We start from the raw sequence: 13,856 nt of genomic DNA on the forward strand, positions 1-13,856 counted from the left end.
TAAGAATCATAAATTACTGCTTAATTATCTGCCAGAGAAATAAATAAGCGCCAGTAGCCTAGAATTTCAAACAGAAGTACTGATCACATTGACTCTTTCGGAATTATATCAGTTACACTCGGCACAGCCACTGGGGATGAACGAATTGGCAGCAGCTGTAGATACGAGAGGTGAATGAATTACTTCCGGCAACAGTGAGAATGCGACCTACCGCGAGCGGCTCCTTATTTTATGTGCGCTTTAGCGTTTACTGTAAATGTATATTTACATTCGGGAGTATGTTTTGGACAAATTGAGGGGTGATGCCATGGCAGCAGAGTAAAAGAAAACGAGTGACTTAAGTGGTGAGTACGTGGCCAGAAATATCGATCCATTGAGGACTGCAAGCAGCGAAAGTTCTGCGAACACTTTAAGATTTCGGAAGAAAATTTCCTGATTAATTCAGATCTGCAGGCAAGCAGAGAAAGTTCCGTGTAGAAATATTGCTAAGTAATCCATTTAGAAGGCGAAATGGACGGGCTTTGAAAGCATTTCTCTCTATTACACGGAAATCAACCTTTAAGTTCGACTACCTGTCGACGTTAATTATAATGAAGTCACCTGAAATCGGTGAGAAACTCGCCACAGTTCCATTCTCGGATAAGGTTGGCCTACTAAATGCTTTATAACAGCTAGACGCATAAAATGTGTCGAACTGAAGGGCTGAGAAACAAGGGACGATGGCGTGATGGTGTAATCTCCACCTTCCTTCCTACCTGGATCTGTTGTCCACATTAGGCAATGCGCAGTCCAAGCATCTAATAAGCAAAGACCTTTATGAAGATTTGAGAGGAGCGACGATTACAATAAACTTTCATGTTTAGGCCTACTTTGATTGCCATGATGAGATGGCTCTAGTTCCTCTTGTCTATTGATTCTTGAAGCTGAAAATCTAACATCAGGTCCTTACGGTTGGTTTAACTAAATAAATTGGAAGATTGTTGTTGCAGAATTATTTACGTAAATATATTTTCCATTGATTCTTTCACATTTTAGTATGTCATACAGTATTTTCATTTTTCACATTAACAAAGCCGAAATTACGTTGTTCGCACCCATTGTATAAAAATACGACCGATTACATCAGAGGCGAGCTTACTATTCTCACATTCGGTGGAAGTAACAGTATTCCAAAGGTGTAAGCTGAAGAAATGAATTAAAATTTGTGCCTCGGCCGAGTTCGAGTCCCAGCAGTGGCACAAATTTTAAATCGTTTCGTCAGTTTCCACCATTATTGTAGATAAAGACGAGACTTAAATGTCTCAGGGGAAATTTAATTATAAGACCTATCAAATCACCTGTGTTACGGGACTTCCCCATTACTTCCAAAGCTGGGATGCTATTCCAATAACGGAGAACCCTGGCAATAGTGACAATTCAGTGGGAAAATAAGCAGAAGATATGAATTGAAGCTTGCGGTGGGGACTGCATTCGACTTGCGTAGTTCGTGAAGCAATGTTAACCATAGTGCTGCTGTGGTCAGTATTTCTACCTAGTAAGCAAGAAGACTCGAGTCCCGGATGCAGCACAAATTTTAATTAATTTCTTCAGATTCCGCCATTATCATAGATAAAGATGAGACTTGAATTCCAGTTAGCTTTCGTTACAATATTAATTTCGACTATTATTTCATAAACGAATCCAGAAATAAACGTAGTAAACTGTAAAGGATTGAGTAATTAATAATATAAATTTTAAGTGTGTAAATAATTCATAATTTCAAATGTTTGTAAGAAAATAATTTTACCTATACATTCAGAACTAGTACTTACCGATTATAACATCGAAACTAAAATATTTTATAAAGTAATTCATTTTCAAAATTTTAGCTTCAAATATAACATTCTATGTACAAAATTATGTGGAAGTTTTCAGAAAAGCAACTGACCCGTCAAAATTCGAAAAATAATAGTGGTATCGACAACTAAAGTTGAGGAAAAATAATGCTAGAGGAGGATGTCCCGTTACAACGGTTAGCAGACTAAGCACATGTGGTCGCTGTAGGAGACGACGACAGTGAAGCTGACCGGAAGTGGGACAGGGAGTCAGTGGCACCCATTCAGTGCTCGTTTCTCCTGCACGAAGAGTGTTTTCCGCTACTGGATACCTGACAGGTAATAAAGAACACACGTTACCTCCACAGGGTGCTAAAATTCTGAATGTAGTAGCAACTAGACGCTAGCCGAAAAGAAACCCAGCTCGGGTTTAGTCCGTGATGCGAAACCAGTTGCGCGAACGGAACATGATTGTGATGGCACGACAACATGTCTCCAACATATTTGGATGGCACTGCCGTCTCAACGCCAAGACAAAGCTGGCTGTTGGGAGAGGGATACGTACACCACTAGTCCTCACACTGAACGGAGCTGTAGCTTTACGAATCTGGGCGGTGCTGAATGCTGGTGGTCACCTTGAGGTATCATATTTCGGCATTTCCGAGTACCGTCCCCACAGAACTCATAGTCGAACCGGTAGCAATACTGTGAAAGAGGTGTATCCTAATGCGAGTACACCATTGGTGGATAGCAAAACTAGTATCAGAAATAAAACCGAGGGAATAACCAATCTGAGTACTAACAAAAGTCCTGATTTCATATACATATTAGAGGAGTGCAAGGGCGTATTTTGGCCGTGACACTATGAGATTAAGTGATTCTGTTCTGAGTTTTAGCTTACATCTCATTACCCTTTTTGCTTCAAACCCCCGCTGAAAGAGCATCAGCGGACAAGGAAATAATTGGAATGTTTGGCGTGACCGTAATCCACTGCTCCCACGAGAAAATATGTCTGTGTTTGAGTGACAATGGACTCCAGAAAGAAGACCCGATTCAACTGACGGACAGACGAACTGTTACAAGGCTACACGGCATCAGAAATAATGATTAGTTTAGCCTCACCCTGTGAACTACTGCAAATCAAACTTGCCCACCATCCCGGTCTGGAGGAAGGACGCATTAGTTTATGTGACCGAATTTTGGATTGACGATATCGATCTCAGCTTTGTGCAGGCATTTTATAATGACTTGATAAAACACCCCCTATTTTTAGAAGCTGCTAACAGACATAAACTTTGGACAGAAAATTGTTAGGTGTCAGAACGTATGCTGTGGGAAACTGAGGAGAGTAGCATCACGGTTAAGTCTGTTGTCGGAGACGATAAGACTAAATTTCAATACCATTTACGAAGTCATGATTGGACCTGATCTGATAAAGCTGGACAGCATCGGAGAAGCTGCAGCGTCGACTGCTTCATGTCAAGTGAGAGGGTTTCTGGGACTGCTGGGCTTCTACTGAAACATCGTGAACCATCAAGCGATCAATACGCTCCACTTACTAGTACTAACAGACTATAAAGCGGCATGCTAATGCGATTGTCAGAAGGAACTGAATGTAATGTAGAGAGAGCTGTACAACGATCAAATACCCTATTATACAATTCCATCTACCGACTGATAGCTCCAAATGTGGAGTAGGACCGCATCTCTCTCAAGTGACAGAAGCTGAAAACGAACCAATGAAACCTCCAGCACCATTTGTAAGCCAGTTGATAAACAAATTGGAGAAGAGAGCCATGTCTGTAGCTTAGGCATTTCACTCATTCACTTCGAGAACGTCTTGAAAGATCTTGAAAGAAAGTGAGCAAGAAACAACGATAAGATGCTGAATCAAACAAAGTATTTGAAAACTGGGATAATGAGCACATTTACAGGTAGGAAGCCATTGCATCTTAAAATGGTAAATTACATTCCGTGAATCATGTGAATGTGCCAAAACGTGGAGATTGTGTGTGCCAAATGAAGCTGTTAACAAAGTAATCTACCATGTATATTAAAGCCAGAAATACAAGGGCCCAAGAAATGACTCGAGGGCCTATAACTCAGATGCTGCTTCCGCAATATGGCGTGTAGAATACGAAACATGTAGGACTTGCTCTGATTCTCAGCACACCAAAGTGTCTATTATGACACACACGCTTTGGATGTACAATACTCTGCGGTGCTTTATGTAAGCAACAAATGTGCATTGGCATCTACAGAGCAGCAATGGGTATGCACTACTAATGGTGATCTTTCTACAAACATCAAGTTGGTTCGAGAATATTTAGAGAAAGCAGTCAATGTGAGAAATTTCAAGCATGACAAAAGTACCCAACCTAGTCAACACGAGGTCAGTGATATTGCCTAGAAAAAGGCACACGAAATTTCATAGGAGAGCATGAGAAAAGTTAAGATGTTCTTACAGATTTATCTGGCGCCATATTGGGTGGAACGAGACGGAAAAGGACTAGGGTTTTGGAGTTTCAAATGTCTCCTGCCTGAAACAATTAAACGAGTCTCATACACCATCTATCGTCTACTGAAAATACTGTCAAAATGATGGAGAAATAATAATTCAGAAAAATATCCATTACCCCTATCGACAGAGACGTGTAGAATGCTTTAAAAAATGTCTTCTTGTGTAACTTGTATCCTTCACAAAAGACAGAAGCAACATTAGTTATTGTTTTATCCATTAGTGAGTAAACGTGGTAAGTGGATACACAGGGACTGGATTGCGAAGAGAGAACGAGAACGACACATCACAGAGTAGTTTATTAAGCATTACTGATTACTTTCGCAATAAAAGATACAAAATCAAGAGAGAGATAACCATAAAAAAGTATTTCGATACATTTACATTTATAGTAAGCTGTAACTTGTGTCTGTATTAATGTTACGTACGAGGGCTATTCGGAAAGTAAGGTCCGATAGGTCGGGAAATGGAAACCACGGTAAAAATCTAAAATGTTTTATTTGCAACAGTTAGATACACCTTGCAGCTACTTATCTCCATAGTCGCCGATCCAACTTAGACGTGTATCGTAGCGTTGTACCAACTTTCCAATACCCTCGCTATAGAAGGCAGCCGCCAGTGCTTTCCGCCAATTCTCTACGCTGGCCTACGGCTCGTTGTCTTGTGCCAAAATGTTGTCTTCATAGCCAGCGGTTCATGTGAGCAGAGATGAAACTCAGAGGAAGACAATTACGGGCTGTATTGTGGGTAGTCAAACATTTCCAATTGAAAACGATGCAGGAGCATCTTCATTGCCCCTGCAGAATGCGGCGGAGAATGGTCTTGAAGAAGAAACAGCACGACAGTTATGTAATGTTAGCTGCATAGCTTCAGGCGAAATTTCTCACCAGGCCCTCGTACTTGGCGGCAGACACTATTTTCTAGACATCTTTACGCACTCACTGCGAGCTCAGAAATGGGAAGAGCGACGTGATGGTAACTGGGGTTATACTAGAGACACTACCCAACACATCTGTGCAAAGCTTTATCGGATTGTCATAGTCGTTTCCATTTCGCGACCGATCGGACCTTACTTTCCGAATAGCCCTCGTACATCAGGTTATGTATATCAGGTTTACTATTAATTGAAAGCTGTATGGTAAAAGTGCATATTTGTCTTTTTGGCTTTGTATACAACATGTCTATGTGATCTTAAAAGTGTACAAATATTAAGTGGAGACACTTTAGTGAAAGCAATTTGAAAGAGCGTGTTCATGCAGAACGTTGAATGAATTTTTGTCATTTGTCATTAGTTATAAGCGTCGTTGACCCTGCACCGTTCTGTAAGAGGAAGTATTTATGTTACTTCATTATATGATGTGATAGACATTGGTTTAGCTGTATGATAAGAAAAACTACGTAAGACCGCTTCGAAATGTCATATTATTGTTATGGCTCAGCAAGGGCCTCAGAAAATTTCATAAGGCCGTCTTACGGAAATCATTATGAAAACTGTAAATAGTAGCGTGGGGTAGTATGGAGCGCTAGTGAAAAAAAGAGGGATTGCCCTTATTCCAGGCATAGAAGATCAAATGGATTTCTGCCGTCACTGACTGATGATAATGAACTTGTGCCTGATGCATGACTTCTACGTCCTCCTTCTCTTCTTTCATTTCTTCCTGAGCGAATCCCTCTGTTGTAAGGAATTGAAGAAAATATCAGAAAATGGACTCTGATGACACCAACATCAGTCTGTCATCTTCTCTAAATATAATTCCCTCTCTAGGCCCAGTGAATCTAATCTTTACATGGTATTGGCACTATAACTTCTGGAATTGTCTTGCTCAGGTACTTCTGCCTCATACCCGCTCCTAAACTGGAACCAAGGATCTCACTGCTACTGAAATTATGTCGATATCTTTCATCACCGAGTGAAGTCTAATGGACAAGTCGCCTTCTGCGGCTAACATATACATTTTTTTCAGTTCCACAGTCACTTCCAGTGATATTTGTCCTGTCCCTGAAAGGGGTAGATGACTGATTCCTTGGCGACAGTTGACATTCGTTATCTGTGCACCTTGAAGAAGCAAGTGCATCACTTAGACTCGAACCCGTACTTCCACAAGTTAACATGAGTCTTATTCTTCTCTGTATCTCCTCTTCTTCAAATATCTACGTTGCCGTGTATAGGAAAGGAAAAAAATAAATTTCAGTGGAAAAATGGAACCTGGAAATGAATAAAACTTTTGCCTTGCAATTTGCTCTGCCCATTTTAAGTTTTTGATTTCAATTTCCATAATGAAAAAGAGAATTGAAATAAAAGGTTTCCCTAGGACACAGGTAGATAGCTGTTGCATATTTCACTACAGTGTCTTATAAAAATGTAAGATAGAGATATTGCCATTTCATTTGCCAACTGCCTTGCCGGTTTCATTGTGCAATCATGGAAAGGGGACTACATAACAGGATCGAAGAAGTTGAGAGAAAATATTTTAAAATTTGACAATCCATTATGTTGATAACTTCTGTGGATCCTGCTTTCTCCAAAAATTACTTGATTTTCTGTTAGCTGATTCGCAATCAGCAACAACGATTTCTTATTTTCTTACCGTTTTATGCACGACATACTCTTCAAGATATTCGTACAGTTACTGCAGGTGTGACATGTGTTATGTACCTAACGAAATTTTAAGACTCTCATGGCTTTTTAGGAATCGTTCAAGTCATGGTACAAGAAATAGTGAAGCAGAGTTATTTCAACATAGCTAACACACTGAGAGACTCACCATACTACGAGTATTATGACGAACTGACCAGCTCCAACGAAGACGAACTTCGCTTCTGTGGTTCGCCGAGTCGGTAGCAGATCCACGAGCACGAAGCGGCCAGCCCAGCTCTACGGCAGCCACACCTGCCTCACCTGGACCTCACCCACACGCGGACGACCAGCCTCCGGTGGGCTCCTTATTTGCATTTAGATTAGCTCATCACAATGACGCATACAACGGCATGTGGTTAAGGAGACCACTGCTGTTTGCAATTTCTGAAGACGCCGCCTTGCAGAATAGTCTTCCCACCTACCGCCCCACCCCCTCCCACCACCCAACCAAACCTTTTCGTTTAATTTGGCCTATTCACCCCCTTAACGTCGCAAAGGCCTTTCATACTGTCAGCGGGTAAGTGTTTCACCACGTAATCTAGAAATAAGGTGACTCCTTCACCTGGATAGGATATAAAATTATACTTTCAAATAGTTGGCCGTAGAAAGCGCCGAGAGGAAACCGTACACTTCCTCCGCAAGAAGGTCGTGACTGCCCATCATTTGGTGCCTACATAAGCGACGGAAACAGTTGCTACGTGTCTTATTCGAGTATTTCATATGAGCCTGCAGAAGACAACCCACAACACATGGGGGCAATGTAATCACTAGATGAAAATTCCCGCAGAGCCATTTTATTGCAATTTTCATCCAAACAAGTATATTAACTAAGAAAATTCAGCACTATTAATTAAATCGTACTATTTCCGTAACACAAAATAGGTAAACTTTTAACCCTCGGATTTTTTAAAGCTCCACCTCATGTAAAAACACCTATCTGTCATCTGATGTAGGTCTACATTTTTTTCTGTTAAAGATCATTCAAAGCTCCTGGCAGCTTCTCTGTTTTAGGCTTAACAACTACATATGCATTTTCTTTTAATCTGATCCGATTACATGGAGTTACATTACTCCTGGAAATTTATTTTCACATGTCGACTTACCCTAATCTTTTTTTACAGCATCCTATCTGCAAAGGAGTAAATCGGAGAAAGACGAAGGTAATGAGTAGTAGAAATCAGAACAGCGAGAAACTTAACATCAGGATTGATGGTCACGAAGTCAATGAAGTTAAAGAATTCTGCTACCTAGGCAGTAAAATAACCAATGACGGACGGAGCAAGGAGGACATCAAAGCAGACTCGCTATGGCAAAAAAGGCGTTTCTGGCCAAGAGAAGTCTACTAATATCAAATCCGGCCTTAATTTGAGGAAGAAATTTCTGAGGATGTACGTCTGGAGTACAGCATTGTATGGTAGTGAAACATGGACTGTGGGAAAACCGGAACAGAAGGGAATCGACGCATTTGAGATGTGGTGCTATAGACGAATGTTGAAAATTAAGTGGACTGATAACGTAAGGAGTGAGGAGGGTCTACGCAGAATCGAAGAGAAAAGGAATATGTGGAAAACGCTGATAAGGAGAAGGGACAGGATGATAGGACATCTGCTAAGACATGAGGGAATGACTTCCATGGTACTGGAGGGAGCTGTAGAGGGCAAAAACTGTAGAGGAAGACAGAGATTGGAATACGTCAAACAAATAATTGAGGACGTAGGTTGCAAGAGCTACTCTGAGATGAAGAGGTTAGCACAGGAAAGGAATTCGTGGCGGGCCGCATCAAACCAGTCAGTAGACTGATGACCAAAAAAAAATCTGCAAAGCTGTCGTGAGAAAATTTTCTCGTTTCTTAAACAATTTCCATGAGCAGTGCTTGTGTATGTCACTGTACTTATATTTTACGCCCCGTTTTTTTTACAAATTTGGGTGAATATTCTATTTGAGTTGCTATTGTATACACCGTTTTTCACTTCTTTTTTTATTCCGCTTTCACCTTTTTTCACACAAATTTTTATAAAAACCTGATTTGAGTAAACACACACTTGTCACAGATGCTCATACTATATTTTCTATACTATATTTTCTATACTATATTTTCGCCGCGCACGTTTTCATTGTTTCGTTTCTATTCAATGTGGATCTAGTTGAGTTCGATGAAGATATTGCGGTGTGTGTGTTGGTGGAGAAATTCGGTGATGTGTCTGTGTGTGTTTCCGTGTGTGTACGTTAACTTCGGTGTATTGACAGAATTCTAGGAAAGTGTATACCACACACTTGCCAACCCATGACGATGGGATCCCCACCAAGTCGGATTAAATGAAGACATCGAACGAATTCCCATGATGATAGATTAGGTACCAGTAGGTTTAAAAATGCACGAGTATTACGGAAAGGCTCCGTGAGATCAAATGGAAATGCCTGGATGCTAGAAGACGTGAAACAATTATTGGGAAAGTGCGGGAAACTGTCAGTTGCGACAGAATACAGTGCAATCCGACTGCCGCCAAACTCATCTAGGGTAAGGACCATGAAGACAAGATAGAAGAGATCAGGGCTTGTGCGAAAGCACAAAGACAGTCGTTTTTCCCTCGCTCCATGTGTGAGTGGAACAGGAAACGGATTGTTTTATAGTTGTACAGGCTACCATCCACTAACGTGTGGTGGCTCGCAGGGTATATATGTCGTTACAGTTCAGTCCGCAGAATACAGGTGTGGACTTCCTGATATGGATGCCAAAGAGCATGTGAGTAGTTCCTATAGAGAGCGCTCCCACATTAGCTCTATGCGATCACCGTTAAAGGGTTCAAGTATGTCTATTTACAGTATTATGTATTTACAGGATTTGCGGAGTATCAAAGGGATAAGTACATTCAAATTACTTCGACTTCTTTTTCACATCATCATATGATTTGTACTCTATTTTGTGTAGACAGATTTTCCATTTCCTGTTTCCTGTGATTTGTCTAAACCAAAGTAAATGATTACTTGATAGATTACACGAAGAAAGTGATTCTCCCCGTTCTATGATCTAATAAGCTATTTTTTGTGTATTACGTTGTTATTGTTACTGTTGTAGCCTTCAGTCCGAAGTCTGGTTTGATGCAGCTCTCCTTGCTACTCTATCCTTTGCAAGCCTTTTCATCTCCGAATTACTACTGCAACTTACATCCTTCTGAATCTGCTTAATGTATTCATCTGTTGGTCTCTCTCTACGATTTTTGCTACTCACACTTGCCTCCTGTACTAAGCTGGTGATTCTTTATGGCTCCGAACGTGTCCTATGAACCGATCCCTTCTTTAGTCAAGGTGTGCCAGAATTTTCTTGTCTCCCCAGTTCCATTCAGTACTTCGTCATTAGTTACGTGGTCTACCGATCCTACCTTCAACATTCTTCTGTAGCACAGCATTTCAGAAACCTCTATTGTCTTCTTGTCCAAACTGTTTATCTTCCATAAATGGCTACATTGTAAACAAGCACCTTCAGAAAAGACTGGCTAACACTTAAATCTACATTCAATGCTAAAGAGTTTCTCTTCTTCGGGAACGATTTTCGTGCCATTGTCCGTCAACATTTTATATTTTCTCCACTTCGGCAATCATCACTTATTCTGCTGTCAAATAGCAGAACTTATCTACTGCTTTCAGTGTCTCGCTTCCTAATCTAATTCCATCAGCATTATGTGATTTAATTAGACTACATTCCACAATCTTTGATTTTTTAAATTGTGTTCACCTTATATGCTCCTTTCAAGACACTGTCGATTCCATTCAATTAATCTTCAAGTTCCTTTGATGCCTCTGACAGAATTACAATCTCATCGGCTTACATCAAAGAGTTTAATTCTTCTCCCGCATCTATTTCAATTATACCACAAGATTAAACCTTACTTTACTCTTAGACTATTTAATTATTGTCTCCTGAGCGATTCTTAATTGATGTTTGTCACAACTGTAAATGATTCTCAGTCTTGGAGCACACATTTTATGACAGATGTAAATGTAAGGCACTGGAAATGCATTATATTTTACATGATTTGTCGCACCTGTGAAAGATTTCCCTATGAAAGGAGTTGGGGGTGCGGTGACGAAGAGACAGAGTGGTGTAACAGTGTGTATTCAATACGTACCGTGATTCAGAGGCCGAAGCACAGACAAGCTTCATAACAGAGCCAATAAAACTGTCAGCTATTTGACAACACTGATCAGAGGCGCTCGCTATACGTCAGTGACGGCAGTGGGCTTCCAGCACACAGCGGCATTTCCTTATCCACTGGTGCAGGAGGTCGGCACTGGTTCTCTACGTAACTGCAATAAACCGGAACTGCAGCAGTCCAGTAAAAATAAGCAAGCCGACGCTCTGCCATAAATCCGAGAAACTAAATGTATAGCTACTCGGCTGTAAAAGCTTTGTAGCGTTCTTCGTAGTCCATGCTCTGCAAAAATAGTTTTACTAAACGAGACACTGTAGTTGCGTCACACAGTCTGTAAGAAAAGTGACACAATCTCACGTAGATTATTGTGGCTGGGTTCCACTACAATAGCTGATTTACTGCACTGTATTTCCACGCTTTCTATGAAATATTTAACTGAAGACAATAAGAAGTACTATACATCTTTATCAAAGGGATGTGGAAATATCTCTAGAAAATTACAAGGAGATATTAAAAATCGTTCTAGGTGATTCAGTACGTCGGCTGATAAATAAATTGTCTGACTGATAAGCGAAAAAGCAGCATTTCTAAAGCCCTGGTTCCACGTCTCGAACAGCATGTAATCCATTTACCGTGGATACGGGATTTCGCAGAATATTTACTCAATCTTTTAATATCATTAAATTCACTGTCCTCTGACGTACAGTAGATACGAGGGACATTAGAAAATGAACGTCACAAACGTTTGTAGAGAAGACGATTCAAAACGTCAACATATTCAGTTACATCTAATTATCCAATGTAGTAATCATCAAACTTCGTTTATTTGTGTATTTTGTTTCGTCTGAGAAGGTTAGGGCTTCGTCGCTGTATCTTACGTATAACCAAGAGATACTTAGTAACTTAAATTACAGTATCTGCAGTACATGAACAATAAAAGTAGTAATAATAATCACTGAAATGTGTATAGTATACTATCAGTACATAATAAGAATAATAATTATAGTTACAGCAATTAAAAGCTACGTCAGTCTAACGAATGCTCGTTGCTGGTCTCCGCAGCCGGGGATGCCTCACCACAGAGCGTGCGGCCCCTAGGGACCGACACAGTTCACGGCCCGATTCAGGATGGACCAAGCAGCTCCTCGTTCAAGGAATGGCAGTGTGATGGCAGCCTCATACAGCCAGCAGGTGTGTGGTTTTAGGCGCCGGTCAGGAGCGAAACGTACCTGCAAGACACGGAGCTCAAACCTGCAGCAACGCGAAAGCGCGTCGGGTGTAGCGTTCTTGTGCAAGCTGTATCAGCGTAGTTGGGTCAAAAACAATGTTGCAGACTTCATAAAAATAAACAAAGAGCATCAGTGCTTGTCGAATGTGACATCTAGCCATTCTATAAATAAGGAGTATAGATGGAGACGTACGAGAAATTGGGGGCATTTTACAGACCAGTTTTCTTCAAAGTGAATCACGACTTGGGTGGGAAGAAGAGACTAAACATATGGGGCCCATCTAGAAATTAACTGAAGAAAGTTTGCGATAACAGGCATAATGTGAGTTATTTCGATGGTATTTATGTACCACTTTGTGGTACTAGAATTTGCTTTTATTTATCGTGGATCATAAGCAACCAAGTGCCAGTTGTTGAAACATGTAAATTTTGTGGGTGTGCATCACGGATGGTGCACGCGGCACATGAAACTGACGGATTAAAAATCAAATTGCTCCAAGCACTTTGGGACTTAACATTAGTAGTAGGAAAAGCTGCATTGCTGCATTGTTGCCAAATTTATTCAAGATGGCGGCGATGACGTCATCCAAGATTGCGGCATGTAGACTTGGCAACATCACATGACGTCATCCAAGATGGCGGCTTTTGGCGGGAGAATAGGCCAATTGCGCTACGTCCACTAACCTAACCTCAAGAAAAAATGACGGGAATTTTGAATTTTGGCGGGGAAAATAGGCAAATTGTGCCATGTCCACTAACCTAAGCCACCAGAAGAAAAAATGGCGGGAAGTTTGAATTCCAACAGGATTATGCATCCAAAGACCGTACTTGTCTTTATTATTATTGATTATCATTTATTAACATTCATTATCATTTTTTATTATTTATATCATGCACATGTGTATGCAATCCAACTGTGTTAGTTCATACCCTTGCCACCAGAGAGCGCCACCGTGACGTCATTAAAGATTGTTGATTTTGGTGGGAAGAAAGCCAATTGCGCTACCTTCACTGAACTACCATTACCGTTCTCCTGCACATTCAGTCTTTGATGAGCTGTCGTTGCCATGTGTTCGATCATAGTTATGGATGTGGGTGATAGAGCAGCCTTCAATAACAGCATTTCATGTAGACATCAGAGGGAGGATTGTAGCCAAAGTTCACTACATGAGATGTGGAAGCGTATGATAATGGAGGAGTGTCGGAGCAATAAGTACAAGAATTCTGTTCAGCAGATTTCGGCAATGCAGAGGGATGGAGCCAGGATGCGCCCCGTAACCAGCATATGCTCATGTGCATGCCCAAACTGCAGGCTTATTTACCATCAAACATTCACTCTTCCAAAATGTAAGAGACGTTCAGTTGACGCCAATTCGCTTCGGCGTAAGCATATTCGTATACACCATTGAAGCCCATCCTGCAGAATGTGTTCAATCGATGAGTTATTGGTGTTCGACCGCGATGAGATTAACAGCAGTGTAGTTTGCAAGCATACAGCCGAGGACTG

This window comes from Schistocerca americana, chromosome 7 (assembly GCF_021461395.2).
Source record: "Schistocerca americana isolate TAMUIC-IGC-003095 chromosome 7, iqSchAmer2.1, whole genome shotgun sequence".
NCBI classification, from domain to species: domain Eukaryota; kingdom Metazoa; phylum Arthropoda; class Insecta; order Orthoptera; family Acrididae; genus Schistocerca; species Schistocerca americana.